Here is a 24114-nt window from a genome sequence, read left to right as displayed (position 1 = left end):
AGTAATATTCAGCTCACCCTTGAAGGATTCCCAGCGGGTTCCATATAACGAAGCACAGGATCCAGTCTCTGGCAGATGTAGAAGCAAGGTGAACGAATTGAAGTGAAGATCCAAATCCAGTATAAAAAAAAGTCTTTATTAGAACGATTGAAACAATGACATTGTTGTGACACACCATTTAGGTGTAGTTGATTGAAAATATTGTTTCCCCGTCATTTTCTGTGGCCAAATATTTTCCTATTGATAAAGCTATATGATGAATTATTTTGTGTGAGTTAAACTTTTATTGACGACAATTTGGAGAACACAAAAGATTTTGATTGTTTTTTAACTCATTGTTTAGGAGGAGGTATGGCAACTAAAATACGATCATTAAAGGGGTAAATGCTTCTTGTGGCGCTTATATTATGGGTTCAATAATTTAAAAATTTTATATAGAGAATTGTTTAAATGCTACTTCTGCGTCTTAAATTTTTATACCTTTAAAAACTGACAGGTCATCGGATCCGAGCCGGTTTGCCCACCTGACAATAGGTCATCGGATCGGGGCGCATATGCCCACTGGTCAACAGGTCATCGGATCCAGTCCCGTTTTCCAACCGGAAAACAGGTCATCAGATCGGGGCCCATCTGTCCACCGGACAACAGGTCATCGGATCCGGGCCCGTCTGCCCACCGGACAACAAGTCATCGGATCGGCGCCCATCTGCCCACCGGACAACATGTCATCGGACCGGGGCCCTTCTGCCCACCGGACAACAGGCCATCGGATCCAGTCCCGTTTTCCCACCTGAAAACAGGTCATCGGATCGGGGCCCATCTGTCCACCGGACAACAGGTTGTCGGATTGAAGCCCATCTGCCCACCGGACAATAGGTCATCGGATCCAGTCCCGTTTTCCAACCGGACAACAGGTCATCGGATCGGGGCCCATCTGTCCACCGGACAACAGGTTATCGGATCCGGGTCCATCTGCCCACCGGACAACAGGTCATCGGATCAGGGCCCATCTACTCACCGGACAACAGGTCATCGGATCGGGGCCCGTCTGCCCACCGGACAATAGGTCATCGGATCCAGTCCCGCTTTCCCACCTGAAAACAGGTCATCGGATCGGGGTCCGTCTGCCCACTGGACAACAGGTCATCGGATCAGGGCCCATCTGCCCACCGGACAACAGGTCATCGGATCGGGGCCCGTCTGTCCACCGGACAATAGGCCATCGGATCCAGTCCCGTTTTCCCACCGGAAAACAGTTCATCGGATCGGGGCCCATCTGTCCACCGGACAACAGGTCATCGGATCCGGGCCCGTTTGCCCAACTGACAATAGGTCATCGGATCGGGGCCCATCTGACCACCGGACAACAGGTCATCGGACCGGGGCCCGTCTGCCCACCGGACAATAGGCCATCGGATCAAGTCCCGTTTTCCCATAGGAAAACAGGTCATCGGATCGGGGCCCATCTGTCCACGGGACAACAGGTCATCGGATCCAGTCCCGTTTTCCCACCGGACAACAGGTCATCGAATCCGGGCCCGTCTGCCCACCGGACAACACGTCATCGGATCGGGGCCCATCTGTCCACGGGACAACAGGTCATCGGATCCAGTCCCGTTTTCCCACCGGACAACAGATCATCGAATCCGGGCCCGTCTGCCCACCGGACAACAGGTCATCGGATCAGGGCCCATCTGTCCACGGGACAACAGGTCATCGGATCCAGTCCCGTTTTCCCACCGGACAACAGGTCATCGAATCCGGGCCCGTCTGCCCACCGGACAACAGGTCATCGGATCGGGACCCATCTGCCCACCGAATAACAGGTCATCGGAACCGGGCCCGTCTGCCCACCGGACAACAGGTCATCGGATCGGGACCCATCTGCCCACCGAATAACAGGTCATCGGAACCGGGCCCGTCTGCCCACCGGACAACAGGTCATCGGATCGGGACCCATCTGCCCACTGGACAACAGGTCATCGGAACCGGGCCCGTCTGCCCACCGGACAACAGGTCATCGGATCCGGGCCCGTCTGCCCACCGGACAACAGGTCATCGGATCAGGGCCTATCTGCTCACCGGACAACAGGTCATCGAATCGGGGCCCGTCTGCCCACCGGACAATAGGTCATCGGATCCAGTTCCGTTTTCCCACCTGAAAACAGGTCATCGGATCTGGGCCCATCTGTCCACCGGACAACAGGTCATCGGATCCGGTCCCGTCTACCCACTGGACAACAGGTCATCGGATCGCGGCCCGTCTGCCCACCGGACAATAGGCCATCGGATCCAGTCCCGTTTTCCCACCGGAAAACAGTTCATCGGATCGGGCCCCATCTGCCCACCGGACAACAGGTCATCGGATCCAGTCCCGTTTTCCCACCGGAAAACAGGTCATCAGATCGGGGCCCATCTGTCCACCAGACAACAGGTCATCGGATCCGGACCCGTCTGCCCACCGGACAACAGGTCATCGGACTGGGGCCCGTCTGCCCACCGGACAATAGGCCATCGGATCCAGTCCCGTTTTCCCATAGGAAAACAGGTCATCGGATCGGGGCCCATCTGTCCACGGGACAACAGGTCATCGGATCCAGTCCCGTTTTCCCACCGGAAAACAGGTCATCGGATCTGGGCCCATCTGTCCACCGGACAACAGGTTGGCGGATTGAAGCCCATCTGCCCACCGGACTACAGGTCATCGGATCAGGGCCCATCTGCTCACCGGACAACAGGTCATCGGATCAGGGCCCGTCTGCCCACCGGACAATAGGTCATCGGATCCAGCCCCGTTTTCCCATCTGAAAACAGGTCATCGGATCGGGGCCCATCTGTCCACCGGACAACAGGTCATCGGATCTGGGCCCGTCTGCCCACTGGACAACAGGTCATCGGATCGGGGCTCATACACCCACTGGACAACAGGTCATCGGATCCAGCCCCGTTTTCCCATCTGAAAACAGGTCATCGGATCGGGGCCCATCTGTCCTCCGGACAAGAGGTCATCGGAACCGGGCCCGTCTGCCCACCGGACAACAGGTCATCGGATCGGGGCCCATCTGCCCATCGGACAACAGGTCATCGGATCGGGGCCCGTCTGCCCACCGGACAATAGGCCATCGGTTCCAGTCCCGTTTACCCACCGGAAAACAGGTCATCGGATCGGTGCCCATCTGTCCACGTGACAACAGGTCATCGGATCCGGGCCCGTCTGCCCACCGGACAATAGGCCATCGGATCCAGTCCCGTTTTCCAACCGGAAAACAGTTCATCGGATCGGGGCCCATCTGCCCACCGGAAAACAAGTCATCGGAACCGGGCCCGTCTACCCACCGGACAACAGGTCATCGGATCCAGTCCCGTTTTCCCACCGGAAAACAGGTCATCGGATCGGGGCCCATCTGTCCACTGGACAACAGGTCATCGGATCCGGGCCCGTCTGCCCACTGGACAACAGGTCATCGGATCGGCACCCATCTGCCCACTGGACAACAGGTCATCGGATCGGGGCCCGTCTGCCCACGGGACAACAGGTCATCGGATCCGGGCCCGTCTGTCCACCGGACAACAGGTCATCGGATTGGGGCCCATCTGCTCACCGGACAACAGGTCATCGGATCGGGGCCCGTCTGCCCACCGGAAAACAGGTCATCGGATCGGGGCCCATCTGCCCACCTGACAATAGGTCATCGGATCGGGGCGCATATGCCCACCGGACAACAGGTCATCGGATCCAGTCCCGTTTTCCCACCAGGACAACAGGTCATCGGATCGGGACCCATCTGCCCACCGGACAACAGGTCATCGGATCGGGGCCCATCTGCCCGCCAGACAATAGGCCATCGGATCCAGTCCCGATTTCCCATCGGAAAACAGGTCATCGGATCGGGGCCCATCTGTCCAAGGGACAATAGGTCATCGGATCCGGGCCCGTTTGCCCACCTGACAATAGGTCATCGGATCTGGGCGCATATGCCCACTGGACAACAGGTCATCAGATCCAGTCCCGTTTTCCCACCTGAAAACAGGTCATCTGATCGGGGCCCATCTCTCCACCGGACAACAGGTCATCGGATCCGGGCCCGTCTGCCCACTGGACAACAGGTCATCGGATCGAGACCCATCTGCCCACCGGAAAACAGGTCATCGGATCGGGGCGCATATGCCCACTGGACAACAGGTCATCGGATCCAGTCCCGTTTTCCCACCTGAAAACAGGTCATCTGATCGGGGCCCACCTCTTCCCATCGGAAAACAGGTCATCGGATCCGGGCCCGTCTGCCCGCTGGACAACAGGTCATCGGATCGGCACCCATCTGCCCACTGGACAACAGGTCATCGGATCGGGGCCCATCTGTCCACCGGACAACACGTCATCGGATCCGGGCCCGTCTGCCCACCGGACAATAGGTCATCGGATCAGGGCCCATCTTTTCACCGGACAACAGGTCATCGGATCGGGGCCCGTCTGCCCACCGGACAATAGGCCATCGGATCCAGTCCCGTTTTCCAACCGGAAAACAGATCATCGGATCGGGGCCCATCTGCCCACCGGAAAACAAGTCATCGGAACCGGGCCCGTCTGCCCACCGGACAACAGGTCATCGGATCCAGTCCCGTTTTCCCACCGGAAAACAGGTCATCTGATCGGGGCCCATCTGTCCACGGGACAACAGGTTGCCGGATTGAAGCCCATCTGCCCACCGGACAATAGGTCATCGGATCCAGTCCCGTTTTCCAACCGGACAACAGGTCATCGGATCGGGGCCCATCTGTCCACCAGACAACAGGTCATCGGATCGGGGCCCATCTGTCCACCAGACAACAGGTTATCGGATCCGGGCCCGTCTTCCCACCGGACAACAGGTCATTGGATCAGGGCCCATCTGCTCACCGGACAACAGGTCATCGGATCGGGGCCCGTCTGCCCACCGGACAATAGGTCATCGGATCCAGTCCGGTTTTCCCATCTGAAAACAGATCATCGGATCGGGGCCCATCTATCCACCTGACAACAGGTCATCGGATCCGGACCAGTCTGCCCACTGGACAACAGGTCATCGGATGGGAACCCATCTGCCCACTGGACAACAGGTCATAGGATAGGGGCCCGTCTGCCCAACGGACAATAGGCCATCGGATCCAGTCCCGTTTTCCCACCGGAAAACAGGTCATCGGATCGGGGCCCATATGTCCACCGGACAACAGGTCCTCGGATCCGGGCCCGTTTGCCCACCTGACAATAGGTCATCGGATCGGGGCTCATATGCCCACTGGACAACAGGTCATCGGATCCAGTCCCATTTTCCCACCCGACAACAGGTCATCGGAACCGTGCCCGTCTGCCCACCGGTCAACAGGTCATCGGATCGGGGCCCATCTGCCCACCGGACAACAGGTCATCGGATCGGGGCCCGTCTGCCCACCGGACAATAGGCCATCGGATCCAGTCCCTTTTACCCACCGGAAAACAAGTCATCGGATCAGGGCCCATCTGTCCACGGGACAACAGGTCATTGGATCCGGGCCCGTTTGCCCACCTGACAATAGGTCATCGGATCGGGGCGCATATGCCCACTGGACAACAGGTCATCGGATCCAGTCCCGTTTTCCCACCGGACTACAGGTCATCGGATCGGGACCCATCTGCCCACCGGACAACAGGTCATCGGATCGGGGCCCGTTTGAACGCCAGACAATAGGCCATCGGATCCAGTCCGGTTTTCCCATCGGAAAACAGGTCATCGGATCGGGGCCCATCTGTCCACGGGACAACAGGTCATCGGATAAGGGCCCGTTTGCCCACCTGACAATAGGTCATCAGATCGGGGCGCATATGCCCACTGGACAACAGGTCATCGGATCCAGTCCCGTTTTCCCACAGGAAAACAGCTCATCGGATCGGGGCCTATCTGTCCACCGGACAACAGGTTGTCGGATTGAAGCCCATCTGCCCACCGGACAATAGGTCATCGGATCCAGTCCCGTTTTCCAACCGGACAACAGGTCATCGGATCGGGGCCCATCTGTCCACCGGACAACAGGTTATCGGATCCGGGTCCGTCTGCCCACCGGACAACAGAACATTGGATCAGGGCCCATCTGGTCACCGGACAAAAGGTCATCGGATCCAGTCCCGATTTCTCATCTGAAAACAGGTCATCGGATCGGGGCCCATCTGTCCACCGGACAAGAGGTCATTGGATCCGGGCCCGTCTGCCCACTGGACAACAGGTCTTCGGATCGGGGCCCATCTGCCCACCGGACAACAGGTCATCAGATCCAGTCCCGTTTTCCCATCTGAAAACAGGTCATCGGATCGGGGTCCATCTATCCACCGGACAACAGGTCATCGGATCGGGACCCATCTGCCCACCGGACAACAGGTTTTCGGATTGAAGCCCATCTGCCCACCGGACAATAGGTCATCGGATCCAGTCCCGTTTTCCAACCGGACAACAGGTCATCGGATCGGGGCCCATCTCTCCACCGGACAACAGGTCATCGGATCGGGGCCCGTCTGCCCACCGGACAATAGGTCATCGGATCCAGTCCCGTTTTCCCATCTGAAAACAGGTCATTGGATCGGGGCCCATCTGTCCACCGGACAACAGGTCATCGGATCCGGGCCCGTCTGCCCACTGGAAAACAGGTCATCAGATCGGGACCCATCTGCCCAACGGACAACAGGTCATCGGATCGGGGCCCGTCTGCCCACCGGACAACAGGTCATCGGATCAGGGCCCGTCTGCCCAATAGACAATAGGCCATCGGATCGGGGCCCATATGTGAAACGGACAACAGGTCATCGGATCCGGGCCCGTTTGCCCACCTGACAATAGGTCATCGGATCGGGCTCATATGCCCACTGGACAACAGGTCATCGGATCCAGTCCCGTTTTCCCACCTGAAAACAGGTCATCGGATCGGGGTCCATCTGTCCACCCGACAACAGGTCATCGGAACCGGGCCCATCTGCCCACCGGACAACAGGTCATCGGATCGGGGCCCATCTGCCCACCGGAGGACAACAGGTCATCGGATCAGGGCCCGTCTGCCCACCGGACAATAGGCCATCGGATCCAGTCCCGTTTACCCACCGGAAAACAGGTCATCAGATCGGGGCCCTTCTGTCCACGTGACAACAGGTCATCGGATCCGGGCCCGTTTGCCCACCTGACAATAGGTCATTGGATCGGGGCGCATATGCCCACTGGACAACCGGTCATCGGATCCAGTCCCGTCTGCCCACCGGACAACAGAACATCGGATCGGGTCCCGTCTGCCCACCGGACAATAGGTCATCGGATCCAGTCCCGTTTTCTCATCTGAAAACAGGTCATCGGATCGGGGCCCATCTGTCCACCGGACAAGAGGTCATCGGATCCGGGTCCGTCTGCCCACTGGACAACAGGTCATCGGATCGGGGCCCATCTGCCCACCGGACAACAGGTCATTGAATCCAGTCCCGTTTTCCCACCGGAAAACAGGTCATCAGATCGGGGACCATCTGTCCACCGGACAACAGGTCATCGGATCCGGGCCCATATGCCCACTGGACAACAGGTCATCGGATCAGGGCCCATCTGCCCACCGGACAACAGGTCATCGGACCGGGGCCCGTCTGCCCACCGGACAATAGGCCATCGGATCCAGTCCCGTTTTCCCATAGGAAAACTGGTCATCTGATCGGGGCCCATCTGTCCACGGGACAACAGGTCATCGGATTCAGTCCCGTTTTCCCACCGGAAAACAGGTCATCGGATCGGGGCCCATCTGTCCACCGGACAACAGTTTGTCGGATTGAAGCCCATCTGCCCACCGGACAATAGGTCATCGGATCTAGTCCCGTTTTCCAACCGGACAACAGGTCATCGGATGGGGGCCCATCTGTCCACCAGACAACAGGTTATCGGATCCAGGGCCGTCTGCCCACCGGACAACAGGTCATCGGATCAGGGCGCATCTGCTCACCGGACAAAAGTTCATCGGATCGGGGCCCGTCGGCCCACCGGACAATAGGTAATCGGATCCAGTCCCGTTTTCCCACCTAAAAACAGGTCATCGGATCGGGGCCCATCTGTCCACCGGACAACAGGTCATCGGATCCGGGCCCGTCTGCCCACCGGACAACAGGTCATCGGATCGGGGCCCATCTGCCCACCGGACAACAGGTCATCGGACCGGGGCCCGTCTGCCCACCGGACAATAGGCCATCGGATCCAGTCCCGTTTTCCCATAGGAAAAAAGGTCATCGGATCGGGGCCCATCTGTCCACGGGACAACAGGTCATCGGATCCAGTCCCGTTTTCCCACCTGAAAACAGGTCATCGGATCGGGGCCCATCTGTCCACCGGACAACAGGTCGTCGGAACCGGGCCCGTCTGCCCACCGGACAACAGGTCATCGGATCGGGGCCCATCTGCCCCCCGGACAACAGGTCATCGGATCGGGGCCCGTCTGCCCACCGAACAATAGGCCATCGGATCCAGTCCCGTTTTCCAACAGGACAACAGGTCATCGGATCGGGGCCCATCTGTCCACCGGACAACAGGTTATCGGATCCAGGCCCGTCTGCCCACCGGACAAAAGAACATCGGATCAGGGCCCGTCTGCCCACCGGACAATAGGTCATCGGATCCGGACCCATCTGCCCACTGGACAACAGGTCATCGGATCGGGGCCCATCTGCCCACCGGACAACAGGTCATCGGATCCAGTCCCGGTTTCCCACCGGAAAACAGGTCATCAGATCGGGGCCCATCTGTCCACGGGACAACAGGTCATCGGATCTGGGCCCGTATGAACCGGACAACAGGTCATCGGATCTGGGCCCGTCTGCCCACCGGACAACAGGTCATCGGATCGGGGCCCGTCTGCCCACCGGACAACAGGTCATCGGACCGGGGCCCGTCTGCCCACCGGACAACAGGTCATCGGACCGGGGCCCGTCTGCCCACCGGACAATAGGCCATCGGATCCAGTCCCGTTTTCCCATAGGAAAACAGGTCATCGGATCGGGGCCCATCTGCCCACCGGACAATAGGTAATCGGATCCAGTCCCGTTTTCCAACCGGACAACAGGTTATCGGATCAGGGGCAAATCTGTCCACCTGACAACAGGTTATCGGATCCGGGCCCATCTGCCCACCGGACAACAGGTCATCGGATCGGGGCCCGTCGGCCCACCGGAGAATAGGTCATCGGATCCAGTCTCGTTTTCCCACCTGAAAACAGGTCATCGGATTGGGGCCCATCTTTCCACCGGACAACAGGTCATCGGATCGGGGCCCGTCTGCCCACCGGACAACAGGTCATCGGATCAGGGCCCGTCTGCCCAACGGACAATAGGCCATCGGATCGGGGCCCATATGTCCAACGGACAACAGGTCATCGGATCCGGGCCCGTTTGCCCACCTGACAATAGGTCATCGGATCGGGGCTCATATGCCCACTGGACAACAGGTCATCGGATCCAGTCCCGTTTTCCCACCTGAAAACAGGTCATCGGATCGGGGTCCATCTGTCCACCGGACAACAGGTCATCGGAACCGGGCCCGTCTGCCCACCGGACAACAGGTCATCGGATCGGGGCCCATCTGCCCACCGGAGGACAACAGGTCATCGGATCGGGGCCCGTCTGCCCACCGGACAATAGGCCATCGGATCCAGTCCCGTTTACCCACCGGAAAACAGGTCATCAGATCGGGGCCCATCTGTCCACGTGACAACAGGTCATCGGATCCGGGCCCGTTTGACCACCTGACAATAGGTCATTGGATCGGGGCGCATATGCCCACTGGACAACCCGTCATCGGATCCAGTCCCGTTTTCCCACCGGAAAACAGCTCATCGGATCGGGGCCCATCTGTCCACCGGACAACAGGTTGTCGGATTGAAGCCCATCTGCCCACCGGACAATAGGTCATCGGATCCAGTCCCGTTTTCCAACCGGACAACAGGTCATCGGATCGGGGCCCATCTGTCCACCGGCAACAGGTTATCGGATCTGGGCCCGTCTGCCCACCAGACAACAGAACATCGGATCAGGGCCCATCTGCTCACCGAACAACAGGTCATCGGATCCAGTCCCGTTTTCTCATCTGAAAACAGGTCATCGGATCGGGGCCCATCTGTCCACCGGACAAGAGGTCATCGGATCCGGGCCCGTCTGCCCACTGGACAACAGGTCATCGGATCGGGGCCCATCTACCCACCGGACAACAGGTTATTGAATCCAGTCCCGTTTTCCCACCGGAAAACAGGTCATCAGATCGGGGCCCATCTGTCCACCGGACAACAGGTCATCGGATCCTGGCCCATATGCCCACTGGACAACAGGTCATCGGATCAGGGCCCATCTGCCCACCGGACAACAGGTCATCGGACCGGGGCCCGTCTGCCCACCGGACAATAGGCCATCGGATCCAGTCCCGTTTTCCCATAGGAAAACTGGTCATCTGATCGGGGCCCATCTGTCCACGGGACAACAGGTCATCGGATTCAGTCCCGTTTTCCCACCGGAAAACAGGTCATCGGATCGGGGGCCCATCTGTCCACCGGACAACAGTTTGTCGGATTGAAGCCCATCTGCCCACCGGACAATAGGTCATCGGATCTAGTCCCGTTTTACAACCGGACAACAGGTCATCGGATGGGGGCCCATCTGTCCACCAGACAACAGGTTATCGGATCCAGGGCCGTCTGTCCACCGGACAACAGGTCATCGGATCAGGGCGCATCTGCTCACCGGACAAAAGGTCATCGGATCGGGGCCCGTCGGCCCACCGGACAATAGGTAATCGGATCCAGTCCCGTTTTCCCACCTAAAAACAGGTCATCGGATCGGGGCCCATCTGTCCACCGGACAACAGGTCATCGGATCCGGGCCCGTCTGCCCACCGGACAACAGGTCATCGGATCGTGGCCCATCTGCCCACCGGACAATAGGCCATCGGATCCAGTCCCGTTTTCCCATAGGAAAACAGGTCATCGGATCGGGGCCCATCTGTCCACGGGACAACAGGTCATCGGATCCAGTCCCGTTTTCCCACCTGAAAACAGGTCATCGGATCGGGGCCCATCTGTCCAGCGGACAACAGGTCATCGGAACCGGGCCCGTCTGCCCACCGGACAACAGGTCATCGGATCAGGGCCCATCTGCCCCCCGGACAACAGGTCATCGGATCGGGGCCCATCTGTCCACCGGACAACAGGTTATCGGATCCAGGCCTGTCTGCCCACCGGACAAAAGAACATCGGATCAGGGCCCATCTGCTCACCGGACAACAGGTCATCGGATCGGGGCCCGTCTGCCCACCGGACAATAGGTCATCGGATCGGGGCCCATCTGCCCACTGGACAACAGGTCATCGGATCGGGGCCCATCTGCCCACCGGACAACAGGTCATCGGATCAGGGACCGTCTGCCCACCGGACACCAGGTCATTGGATCAGGGCCCATCTGCTCACCGGACAACAGGTCATCGGATCCGGGCCCGTCTGCCCACTGGACAACAGGTCATCGGGTCGCGACCCATCTGCCCACTGGACAACAGGTCATCGGATCCGGGCCCGTCTGCCCACTGGACAACAGGTCATCGGGTCGGGACGCATCTGCCCACCTGACAATAGGTCATCGGATCGGGGCGCATATGCCCACTGGACAACAGGTCATCGGATCGGGGCCCGTCTGCCCACCGGACACCAGGTCATTGGATCAGGGCCCATCTGCTCACCGGACAACAGGTCATCGGATCCGGGCCCGTCTGCCCACTGGACAACAGGTCATCGGGTCGCGACCCATCTGCCCAGTGGACAACAGGTCATCGGATCCGGGCCCGTCTGCCCACTGGACAACAGGTCATCGGGTCGGGACCCATCTGCCCACCTGACAATAGGTCATCGGATCGGGGCGCATATGCCCACTGGACAACAGGTCATCGGATCCGGGCCCGTCTGCCCACTGGACAACAGGTCATCGGATCGGGGCCCATCTGCCCACCGGACAACAGGTCATCTGATCAGGGCCCGTCTGCCCACCGTACAATAGGCCATCGGATCCAGTCCCATTTACCCAACGGAAAACAGGTAATCGGATCGGGTCCCATCTGTCCACGTGACAACAGGTCATCGGATCCAGGCCCGTTTGCCGACCGGAAAACAGGTCATCGGATCGGGGACAATTTGTCCACCGGACAACAGGTTGTCGGATTGAAGCCCATCTGCCCACCGGACAATAGGTCATCGGATCCAGTCCCGTTTTCCAACCGGACAACAGGTCATCGGATCGGGGCCCATCTGTCCACCGGACAACAGGTTATCGGATCCGGGCCCGTCTGCCCACCGGACAACAGGTCATTGGATAAGGGCCCATCTGCTCACCGGACAACAGGTCATCGAATCGGGGCCCGTCTGCCCACCGGACAATAGGTCATCGGATCCAGTCCCTTTTTCCCATGTGAAAACAGGTCATCGGATCGGGGCCCATCTGTCCAACGGACAACAGGTCATCGGATCCGGGCCCGTCTGCCCACCGGACAACAGGTCATCGGATTGGGGCCCATCTGCCCACCGGACAACAGGTCATCGGATCGGGGCCCGTCTGCCCAAAGGCCACTAGGCCATCGGATCCAGTCCCGTTTTCCCACCAGAAAACAGGTCATCAGATCGGGGCCCATATGTCCACCGGACAACAGGTCATCGGATCGGGGCGCATATGCCCACTGGACAACAGGTCATCGGATCCAGTCCCGTTTGCCCACCTGACAATAGGTCATCGGATCGGGGCGCATATGCCCACTGGACAACAGGTCATCGGATCCAGTCCCGTTTTCCCACCGGAAAACAGTTCATCGGATCGGGGCCCATCTGTCCACGGGACAACAGGTTGTCGGATTGAAGCCCATCTGCCCACAGGACAATAGGTCATCGGATCCAGTCCCGTTTTACAACCGGACAACAGGTCATCGGATCGGGGCCCATCTGTTCACCGGACAACAGGTTATCGGATCCGGGCCCGTCTGCCCACCGGTCAACAGAACATCAGATCAGGGCCCATCTGCTCACCGGACAACAGGTCATCGGATCGGGGCCCGTCTGCCCACCGGACAACAGGTCATCGGATTGGGGCCCATCTGCCCACCGGACAATAGGCCATCGGATCCAGTCCAGTTTTCCCACCGGAAAACAGGTCATCGGATCCGGGCCCGTTCGCCCACCTGACAATAGGTCATCGGATCTGGGCGCATATGCCCACTGGACAACAGGTAATCGGATCCACTCCCGTTTTCCCACCAGAAAACAGGACATCGGAACGGGGCCCATCTGTCCACCGGACAACAGGTCATCGGATCCGGGCCCGTCTGCCCACCAGACAACAGGTCATCGGATCGGAGCCCATCTGCCCACCGGACAACAGGTCATCGGATCGGGGCCCGTCTGCCCACCGGACAATAGGCCATCGGATCCAGTCCCGTTTACTCACCGGAAAACAGGTCATCGGATCGGGGCCCATCTGTCCACCGGACAACAGGGTGTCGGATTGAAGCCCATCTGCCCACCGGACAATAGGCCATCGGATCCAGTCCCGTTTTCCCATAGGAAAACTGGTCATCTGATCGGGGCCCATCTGTCCACGGGACAACAGGTCATCGGATTCAGTCCCGTTTTCCCACCGGAAAACAGGTCATCGGATCGGGGGCCCATCTGTCCACCGGACAACAGTTTGTCGGATTGAAGCCCATCTGCCCACCGGACAATAGGTCATCGGATCTAGTCCCGTTTTACAACCGGACAACAGGTCATCGGATGGGGGCCCATCTGTCCACCAGACAACAGGTTATCGGATCCAGGGCCGTCTGTCCACCGGACAACAGGTCATCGGATCAGGGCGCATCTGCTCACCGGACAAAAGGTCATCGGATCGGGGCCTGTCGGCCCACCGGACAATAGGTAATCGGATCCAGTCCCGTTTTCCCACCTAAAAACAGGTCATCGGATCGGGGCCCATCTGTCCACCGGACAACAGGTCATCGGATCCGGGCCCGTCTGCCCACCGGACAACAGGTCATCGGATCGTGGCCCATCTGCCCACCGGACAATAGGCCATCGGATCCAGTCCCGTTTTCCCATAGGAGAACAGGTCATCGGATCGGGGCCCATCTGTCCACGGGACAACAGGTCATCGGATCCAGTCCCGTTTTCCCACCTGAAAACAGGTCATCGGATCGGGGCCCATCTGTCCAGCGGACAACAGGTCATCGGAACCGGGCCCGTCTGCCCACCGGACAACAGGTCATCGGATCAGGGCCCATCTGCCCCCCGGACAACAGGTCATCGGATCGGGGCCCATCTGTCCACCGGACAACAGGTTATCGGATCCAGGCCTGTCTGCCCACCGGACAAAAGAACATCGGATCAGGGCCCATCTGCTCACCGGACAACAGGTCATCGGATCGGGGCCCGTCTGCCCACCGGACAATAGGTCATCGGATCGGGGCCCATCTGCCCACTGGACAACAGGTCATCGGATCGGGGCCCATCTGCCCACCGGACAACAGGTCATCGGATCCAGTCCCGTTTTCCCACCGGAAAACAGCTCATCAGATCGGGGCCCATATGTCCAGGGGACAACAGGTCATCGGATCTGGGCCCGTCTGCCAACCGGACAACAGGTCATCGGATCGGGGCCCGTCTGCCCACCGGACAACAGGTCATCGGACCGGGGCCCGTCTGCCCACCGGACAACAGGTCATCGGACCGGGGCCCGTCTGCCCACCGGACAATAGGCCATCGGATCCAGTCCCGTTTTCCCATAGGAAAACAGGTCATCGGATCGGGGCCCATCTGCCCACCGGACAATAGGTAATCGGATCCAGTCCCGTTTTCAAACCGGAGAAAAGGTCATCGGATCGGGGCCCATCTGTCCACCAGACAACAGGTTATCGGATCCGGGCCCGTCTGCCCACTGGACAACAGGTCATCGGATCGCGGCCCATCTGTCCACCAGACAATAGCTTATCGGATCCGGGCCCATCTGCCCTCCGGACAACAGGTCATCGGATCGGGGCCCGTCGGCCCACCGGACAATAGGTCATCGGATCCAGTCTCGTTTTCCTACCTGAAAACAGGTCATCGGATCGGGGCCCATCTGTCCCCGGACAACAGGTCATCGGATCCGGATCCCGTCTGCCCACCAGACAACAGGTCATTGGATCCGGGCCCATATGCCCACTGGACAACAGGTCATCGGGTCGCGACCCATCTGCCCACTGGACAACAGGTCATTGGATCCGGGCCCATCTGTCCACCGGACAACAGGTTATCGGATCAGGGACCGTCTGCCCACCGGACACCATGTCATTGGATCAGGGCCCATCTGCTCACCGGACAACAGGTCATCGGATCCGGGCCCGTCTGCCCACTGGACAACAGGTCATCGGGTCGCGACCCATCTGCCCACTGGACAACAGGTCATCGGATCCGGGCCCGTCTGCCCACTGGACAACAGGTCATCGGGTCGGGACGCATCTGCCCACCTGACAATAGGTCATCGGATCGGGGCGCATATGCCCACTGGACAACAGGTCATCGGATCGGGGCCCGTCTGCCCACCGGACACCAGGTCATTGGATCAGGGCCCATCTGCTCACCGGACAACAGGTCATCGGATCCGGGCCCGTCTGCCCACTGGACAACAGGTCATCGGGTCGCGACCCATCTGCCCAGTGGACAACAGGTCATCGGATCCGGGCCCGTCTGCTCACTGGACAACAGGTCATCGGGTCGGGACCCATCTGCCCACCTGACAATAGGTCATCGGATCGGGGCGCATATGCCCACTGGACAACAGGTCATCGGATCCGGGCCCGTCTGCCCACTGGACAACAGGTCATCGGATCGGGGCCCATCTGCCCACCGGACAACAGGTCATCTGATCAGGGCCCGTCTGCCCACCGTACAATAGGCCATCGGATCCAGTCCCATTTACCCAACGGAAAACAGGTAATCGGATCGGGTCCCATCTGTCCACGTGACAACAGGTCATCGGATCCAGGCCCGTTTGCCGACCGGAAAACAGGTCATCGGATCGGGGACAATTTGTCCACCGGACAACAGGTTGTCGGATTGAAGCCCATCTGCCCACCGGACAATAGGTCATCGGATCCAGTCCCGTTTTCCAACCGGACAACAGGTCATCGGATCGGGGCCCATCTGTCCACCGGACAACAGGTTATCGGATCCGGGCCCGTCTGCCCACCGGACAACAGGTCATTGGATAAGGGCCCATCTGCTCACCGGACAACAGGTCATCGAATCGGGGCCCGTCTGCCCACCGGACAATAGGTCATCGGATCCAGTCCCTTTTTCCCATGTGAAAACAGGTCATCGGATCGGGGCCCATCTGTCCACCGGACAACAGGTCATCGGATCCGGGCCCGTCTGCCCACCGGACAACAGGTCATCGGATTGGGGCCCATCTGCCCACCGGACAACAGGTCATCGGATCGGGGCCCGTCTGCCCAAAGGCCACTAGGCCATCGGATCCAGTCCCGTTTTCCCACCAGAAAACAGGTCATCAGATCGGGGCCCATATGTCCACCGGACAACAGGTCATCGGATCGGGGCGCATATGCCCACTGGACAACAGGTCATCGGATCCAGTCCCGTTTGCCCACCTGACAATAGGTCATCGGATCGGGGCGCATATGCCCACTGGACAACAGGTCATCGGATCCAGTCCCGTTTTCCCACCGGAAAACAGTTCATCGGATCGGGGCCCATCTGTCCACGGGACAACAGGTTGTCGGATTGAAGCCCATCTGCCCACAGGACAATAGGTCATCGGATCCAGTCCCGTTTTACAACCGGACAACAGGTCATCGGATCGGGGCCCATCTGTTCACCGGACAACAGGTTATCGGATCCGGGCCCGTCTGCCCACCGGACAACAGAACATCAGATCAGGGCCCATCTGCTCACCGGACAACAGATCATCGGATCGGGGCCCGTCTGCCCACCGGACAACAGGTCATCGGATTGGGGCCCATCTGCCCACCGGACAATAGGCCATCGGATCCAGTCCAGTTTTCCCACCGGAAAACAGGTCATCGGATCCGGGCCCGTTCGCCCACCTGACAATAGGTCATCGGATCTGGGCGCATATGCCCACTGGACAACAGGTAATCGGATCCACTCCCGTTTTCCCACCAGAAAACAGGACATCGGAACGGGGCCCATCTGTCCACCGGACAACAGGTCATCGGATCCGGGCCCGTCTGCCCACCAGACAACAGGTCATCGGATCCATTCCCGTTTTCCAACCGGACAACAGGTTATGGGATCCGGGCCCGTCTGCCCAGCGGACAACAGGTCATCGGATCAGGGCCTATCTGTCCTCCGGACAACAGGTCATCGGATTCGGGCCCGTCTGCCCACTGGACAACAGGTCATCGGATCGGGGCCCATCTGCCCACCGGACTACATGTCATCGGATCGGGTCCCATCTGTCCAACGCACAACAGGTCATCGGATCCGGGCCCGTTTGCCCACCTGACAATAGGTCATCGGATCGGGGCGCATATGCCCTCTGGACAACACGTCATCGGATCGGGGTCCATCTGCCCACCGGACAAAAGGTCATCGGATTTGGGCCCGTCTGCCCACCGGACAACAGGTCATCGGAACCGGGCAGGTCAGCCCACCGGACAACAGGTCATCGGATCGGGGCCCATCTGCCCACCAGACAACAGGTCATCGGATCGGGGCCCGTCTGCCCACAGGACAATAGGCCATCGGATCCAGTCCCGTTTACCCACCGGAAAACAGGTCATCGGATCGGGGCCCATCTGTCCAAGGCACAACAGGTCATCGGATCCGGGCCCGTTTGCCCACGTGACAATAGGTCATCGGATCGGGGCGCATTTGCCCACTGGACAACAGGTCATCGGATCGGGGCTCATCGCTCCACTGGACAACAGGTTTTCGGATTGAAGCCCATCTGCGCACCGGACAATAGGTCATCGGATCCATTCCCGTTTTCCAACCGGACAACAGGTTATGGGATCCGGGCCCGTCTGCCCGGCGGACAACAGGTCATCGGATCAGGGCCTATCTGTCCACCGGACAACAGGTCATCGGATTCGGGCCCGTCTGCCCACTGGACAACAGGTCAGCGGATCGGGGACCACCTGCCCACCGATCAACATGTCATCGGATCCAGTCCCGTTTTTCCACCTGAAAACAGGTCATCGGATCGGGGCCCATCTGTCCACCGGACAACAGGTCATCATATCAGGGCCCGTCTGCCCACCGGACAACAGGTCATCGGATCGGGGGCCATCTGCCCACCGGACAACAGGTCATCGGATCGGGGCCCGCCTGCCCACCGGACAATAGACCATCGGATCCAGTCCCGTTTTCCCACCGGAAAACAGGTCATCGGATCTGGGCCCGTTTGCCCACCTGACAATAGGTCATTGGATCGGGGCGCATATGCCCACTGGACAACAGGTGAACGGATCCAGTCCCGTTTTCCCACCTGAAAACAGGTCATCGGATCGGGGCCCATCTGTCCACCGGACAACAGGTCATCGGATCCGGGCCCGTCTGCCCACCGGACAACATGTCATCGGATCGGGGCCCGTCTGCCCACCGGGCAATAGGTCATCGGATCCAGTTCCTTTTTTCCCACCGGACAACAGGTCATCGGATCCGGGCCCGTTTGCCCACCGAACAATAGGTGAACGGATCCAGTCCCTTTTTCCCACCGGACAAGAGGTCATCGGATCGGGGCCCATCTGCCTCCGGACAACAGGCCATCGGATCCTGGACTGTTTGCCCACCGGACAACAGGTCATCGGATCGGGGTCCATCTGCCGACCGGACAAGATGTCATCGGATCGGGGCCAGTCTACCCACCGGACAATAGGCCTTCGGATCCAGTCCCGTTTTCCAACCGGACAACAGATCATCTGATCGGGGCCCATCTGTCCACGGGAGAACAGGTCATCGGATTTGGGCCCGTCTGCCCACCGGACAATAGGCCATCGGATCCAGTCCCGTTTTCCCATCGGAAAACAGGTCATCGGATCGGTGCCCATCTGTCCACGGGACAACAGGTCATCGAATCCGGGCCCGTTTGCCCTCCTGACAATAGGTCATAGGATCGGGGCGCGTGTGCCCACTAGACAACAGGTCATCGGATTCAGTCCCTTTTTCCCACCGGAAAACAGGTCATCAGATCGGGGCCCATCTGTCCACCGGACAACAGGTTGTCGGATTGAAGCCCATCTGCCCACCGGACAATAGGTTCATTGGATCCAGTCCTGTTTTCCCACGGGACAACAGGTCATCGGATCGGGGCCCATCTGTCCACCGGACAACAGGCCATCGGATCCTGGCCTGTTTGCCCACAGGACAACAGGTCATCGGATCGGGGCCCATCTGCCCACCGAACAACAGGTCATCGGATCCGGGCCCTTCTGCCCAAGGGACAACAGGTCATGGGATCGGGTCCGGTCTGCCCACCGAACAATAGGTGAACGGATCCAGTCCCTTTTTCCCACCGAACAACAGGTCATCGGATCGGGGCCCATCTGTCCACCGGACAACAGGCCATCGGATCCTGGCCTCTTTGCCCACAGGATAACAGGTCATCGGATCGGGGCCCATCTGCCCACCGGACAATAGGTCATCGGATCCAGTCCCGTTTTCCAACCGGACAACAGGTCATCGGATCGGGGCCCATCTGTCCACCGGACAACAGGTTATCGGATCCGGGCCAGTCTTCCCACCGGACAACAGGTCATCGGATCGTGGCCCATCTGCCCACCGGATAACAGGTTAACGGATCGGGGCCCATCTGCCACCGGACAACAGGTCATCGAATCCGGGCCCGTTTGCCCACCTGACAATAGGTCATCGGAACGGGGCCCATCTGTCCACTGGCCAACAGGTCATCGGATCCGGGCCTGTCTGCCCACCGGACAACAGGTCATCGGATCGGGGTGCATATGCACACTGGACAACAGGTCATCGGATCCAGTCCCGTTTTCCCACCTGAAAAAAGGTCATCGGATCGGGGCCCATCTGTCCACCGGCCAACAGGTCATCGGATCCGGGCCTGTCTGCCCACCGGACAACAGGTCATCGGATCGGGGCCCGTCTGCCCACCGGACAAAAGATCACCGGATCGGGGCCCGTCTGCCCACCGGACAATAGGCCATCGGATCCAGTCCCGTTTTCCCATCGGAAAACAGGTCATCGGATCAGGGCCCATCTGTCCACCGGACAACAGGTCATCGGATACGGGCCCGTTTGCCCACCTGACAATAGGTCATCGGATCGAGGCGCATATGCCCACTGGACAACAGGTCTTCGGATCCAGTCCCATTTTCCCACCTGAAAACAGGTCATCGGATCGGGGCCCATCTGTCCACGGGAAACAGGTCATCGGATCCGGGCCCTTCTGCCCACCGGACAACATGTCATCAGATCGGGGCCAATCTGCCCACCGGACAATAGGCCATCGGATCCAATAACGTTTTCCCACCTGAAAACAGGTCATCGGATCAGGCCCATCTGTCCACCGGACAACAGGTCATCGGATCCGGGCCCGTCGGCCCACCGGACAACAGGTCATCGGATCGGGGCCCATCTTCCCACCGGACAACAGGTCATCGGATCGTATCCAGTCCCGCTATCCCACAGGAAAACAGGTCATCGGAACGGGGCCCATCTGTCCACCGGACAACAGGTCATCGGATATAGGCCCGTTTGCCCACCTGACAATTGGTCATTGGATCGGGGCCCGTCTGCCCACCGGACAATAGGTCATCAGATAGGGGCAAGTCTGCCCACCGCACAATAGGTCATCGGATCCAATCCCGTTTTCCCACCGGACAACAGGTCATCGGATCGGTACTCATCTGTCCACCGGACAACAGCCCATCGGATCCAGGCCCATTTGCCCACCGGACAACATGTCATCAGAACAGGGTCCGTTTGCCCACCTGACAATAAGTCAGCGAAACGGGGCCCTTATGCCCACCGGACAACAGGTCATCGGATCGGGCCCGTCTGCCCACCAAACAACAGGTCATCGTATCCAGTCCCGTTTTCCCACCTGAAAACAGGTCATCTGATCGGGGCCCATCTGCCCACCGAACAACAGGTCATCGGATCCGGGCCCGTCTGCCCAAGGGACAACAGGTCATGGGATCGGGTCCGGTCTGCCCACCGAACAATAGGTGAACGGATCCAGTCCCTTTTTCCCACCGGACAACAGGTCATCGGATCGGGGCCCATCTGTCCACCGGACAACAGGCCATCGGATCCTGGCCTGTTTGCCCACAGGACATCAGGTCATCGGATCGGGGCCCATCTGCCCACCGAACAACAGGTTGTCGGATTGGAGCCCATCTGCCCACCGGACAACAGGTCATCGGATCCAGTCCCGTTTTTCAACCGGACAACAGGTCATCGGATCCGGGCCCGTCTTCCCACCGGACAACAGGTCATCGGATCATGGCCCATCGGCCCACCAGACAACAGGTTAACGGATCGGGGCCCGTCTGCCCACTGGACAATAGGCCATCGGATCCCGTCCCGTTTTCCCACCGGAAAACAGGTCATCGGATCCGGGCCTGTTTGCACACCTGACAATAGGTCATTGAATCGCGGCGCATATGCCCACTGGACAACAGGTCATCGGATCCAGTCCCGTTTTCCCACATGAAAACAGGTCATCGGATCGGGGCCCATCTGTCCAGCGGACAACAGGTCATCGGATCCGGGCCCATCGGCCCACCGGACAACTGATCACCGGATCGCGGCCCCCTCTGCCCACCGGACAATAGGCCATCGGATCCACTCCCGTTTTCCCACCGGAAAATAGGTCATCGGATCGGGGCCCATCTGTCCACCGGACAACAGGTCATCGAATCCGGGCCCGTTTGCCCACCTGACAATAGGTCATCGGATCGGGGTGCATATGCACACTGGACAACAGGTCATCGGATCCAGTCCTGTTTTCCCACCTGAAAAAAGGTCATCGGATCGGGGCCCATCTGTCCACCGGACAACAGGTCATCGGATCGGGGCCCATCTGCCCACCGGACAACAGGTTAACGGATCGGGGCCCGTCTGCCCACCGGACAACAGGTCATCGGATCCAGTCCCGTTTTCCCACCTGAAAACAGGTCATCGAATCGGGGCCCATCTGTGCACCGGACAACAGGTCATCGGATCCGGGCCCGTTTGCCTACTGTACAACAGGTCATCGGATCGGGGTCCATCTGCCCACCGGACAAAAGATCACCGGATCGGGGCCCGTCTGCCCACCGGACAATAGGCCATCGGATCCAGTCCCGTTTTCCCATTGGAAAACAGGTCATCGGATCAGGGCCCATCTGTCCACCGGACAACAGGTCATCGGATACGGGGCCGTTTGCCCACCTGACAATAGGTCATTGGATCGAGGCGCATATGCCCACTGGACAACAGGTCTTCGGATCCAGTCCCGTTTTCCCACCTGAAAATAGGTCATCGGATCGGGGCCCATCTGTCCACGGGACAACAGGTCATCGGATCCGGGCCCGTCTGACCACCGGACAACATGTCATCGGATCGGGGCACATATGCCCACTAGACAACAGGTCATCGGATCCAGTCCCGTTTTCCCACGGGAAAACAGGTCATCGGATCGGGGCCCATCTGTCCACCGGAAAACCGGTCATCGGATCCGGGCCCGTTTTCCAACCGGACAACAGATCATCGGATTGGGGCCCGTCTGCCCACTGGACAATAGGTCATCGGATCCCGTCCCATTTTCCCACCGGACAACAGGTCATCGGATCGGGGCCCATCTGTCCACCGGACAACAGGTCATCGGATCCAGGCCCGTTTGCCCACCAGACAACAGGTCATCGGATCGGGGCCCATCTTCCCACCGGACAACAGGTCATCGGATCGTGTCCAGTCCCGCTATCCCACAGGAAAACAGGTCATCGGAACGGGGCCCATCTGTCCACCGGACAACAGTTCATCGGATATAGGCCCGTTTGCCCACCTGACAATAGGTCATCGGATCGGGGCACATATGCCCACTAGACAACAGGTCATCGGATCTGGGCCCGTCTGCCCACCGGACAACAGATCATCGGATTGGGGCCCGTCTGCCCACTGGACAATAGGTCATCGGATCCCGTCCCATTTTCCCACCGGACAACAGGTCATCGGATCGGGGCCCATCTGTCCACCGGACAACAGGTCATCGGATCCAGGCCCGTTTGCCGACCAGACAACAAGTCATCGGATAGGGGCCCATCTGCCCACCGGAGAACAGGTCATCGGATCGGGGCCCGCCTGCCCACCGGACTATAGGTCATTGGATCCAGTCCTGTTTTCCCACGGGACAACAGGTCATCGGATCGGGGCCCATCTGCCACTGGACAACAGGTCATCGGATCCAGGCCCGTTTGCCCACATGACAATAGGTCATCGGATCGGGGCGCATATGCCCACTGGACAACAGGTCATCGGTTCTAGTACCGTTTTCCCACCTGAAAACAGGTTATTTGATCGGGGGCCCGTCTGACCACCGGACAACAGCTCATCGGATCCAGGTACGTTTGTCCACCGGACAACAGGTCATTGGATCCAGGCCCGTTTGCCCACCGGAAAACAGGTCATCGGATCGGGTCCCATAAGCCCACCGGACAACTGGTCATCGGATCGGGGCCCGTCTGCCCACCGGACAATAGGTCATCGGATCCAGTTTCGTTTTCCCACCGAACTACAGGTCATCGGATCGGGGCCCATCTGTCCTCCGAACAACAGGTCATCGTATCCGGGCCCGTCTGCCCACCGGACAACAGGTCATCGGATCGGGGCTCATGTGCCCTCAGGACAACAGGTCATCAGATCAGGGCATGTCTGCCCACAGGACAATAGGTCATCGGATCCAGTCTCGTTTGCCCACCTGACAATAGGTCATCGGATTTGGCCGCATATGCCCACTGGACAACAGGTCATCGGATCCAGTCCCGTTTTCCCACCGGAAAACAGGTCATCAGATCGGGGCCCATCTGTCCACAGGACAACAGGTCA

This window comes from Phyllobates terribilis, unplaced genomic scaffold (genome assembly GCF_046119375.1).
Source record: "Phyllobates terribilis strain yellow unplaced genomic scaffold, ASM4611937v1 Scaffold_10__3_contigs__length_209671492, whole genome shotgun sequence".
NCBI lineage: Eukaryota > Metazoa > Chordata > Amphibia > Anura > Dendrobatidae > Phyllobates > Phyllobates terribilis.
Note: the sequence above shows the minus strand (reverse complement) of the source record.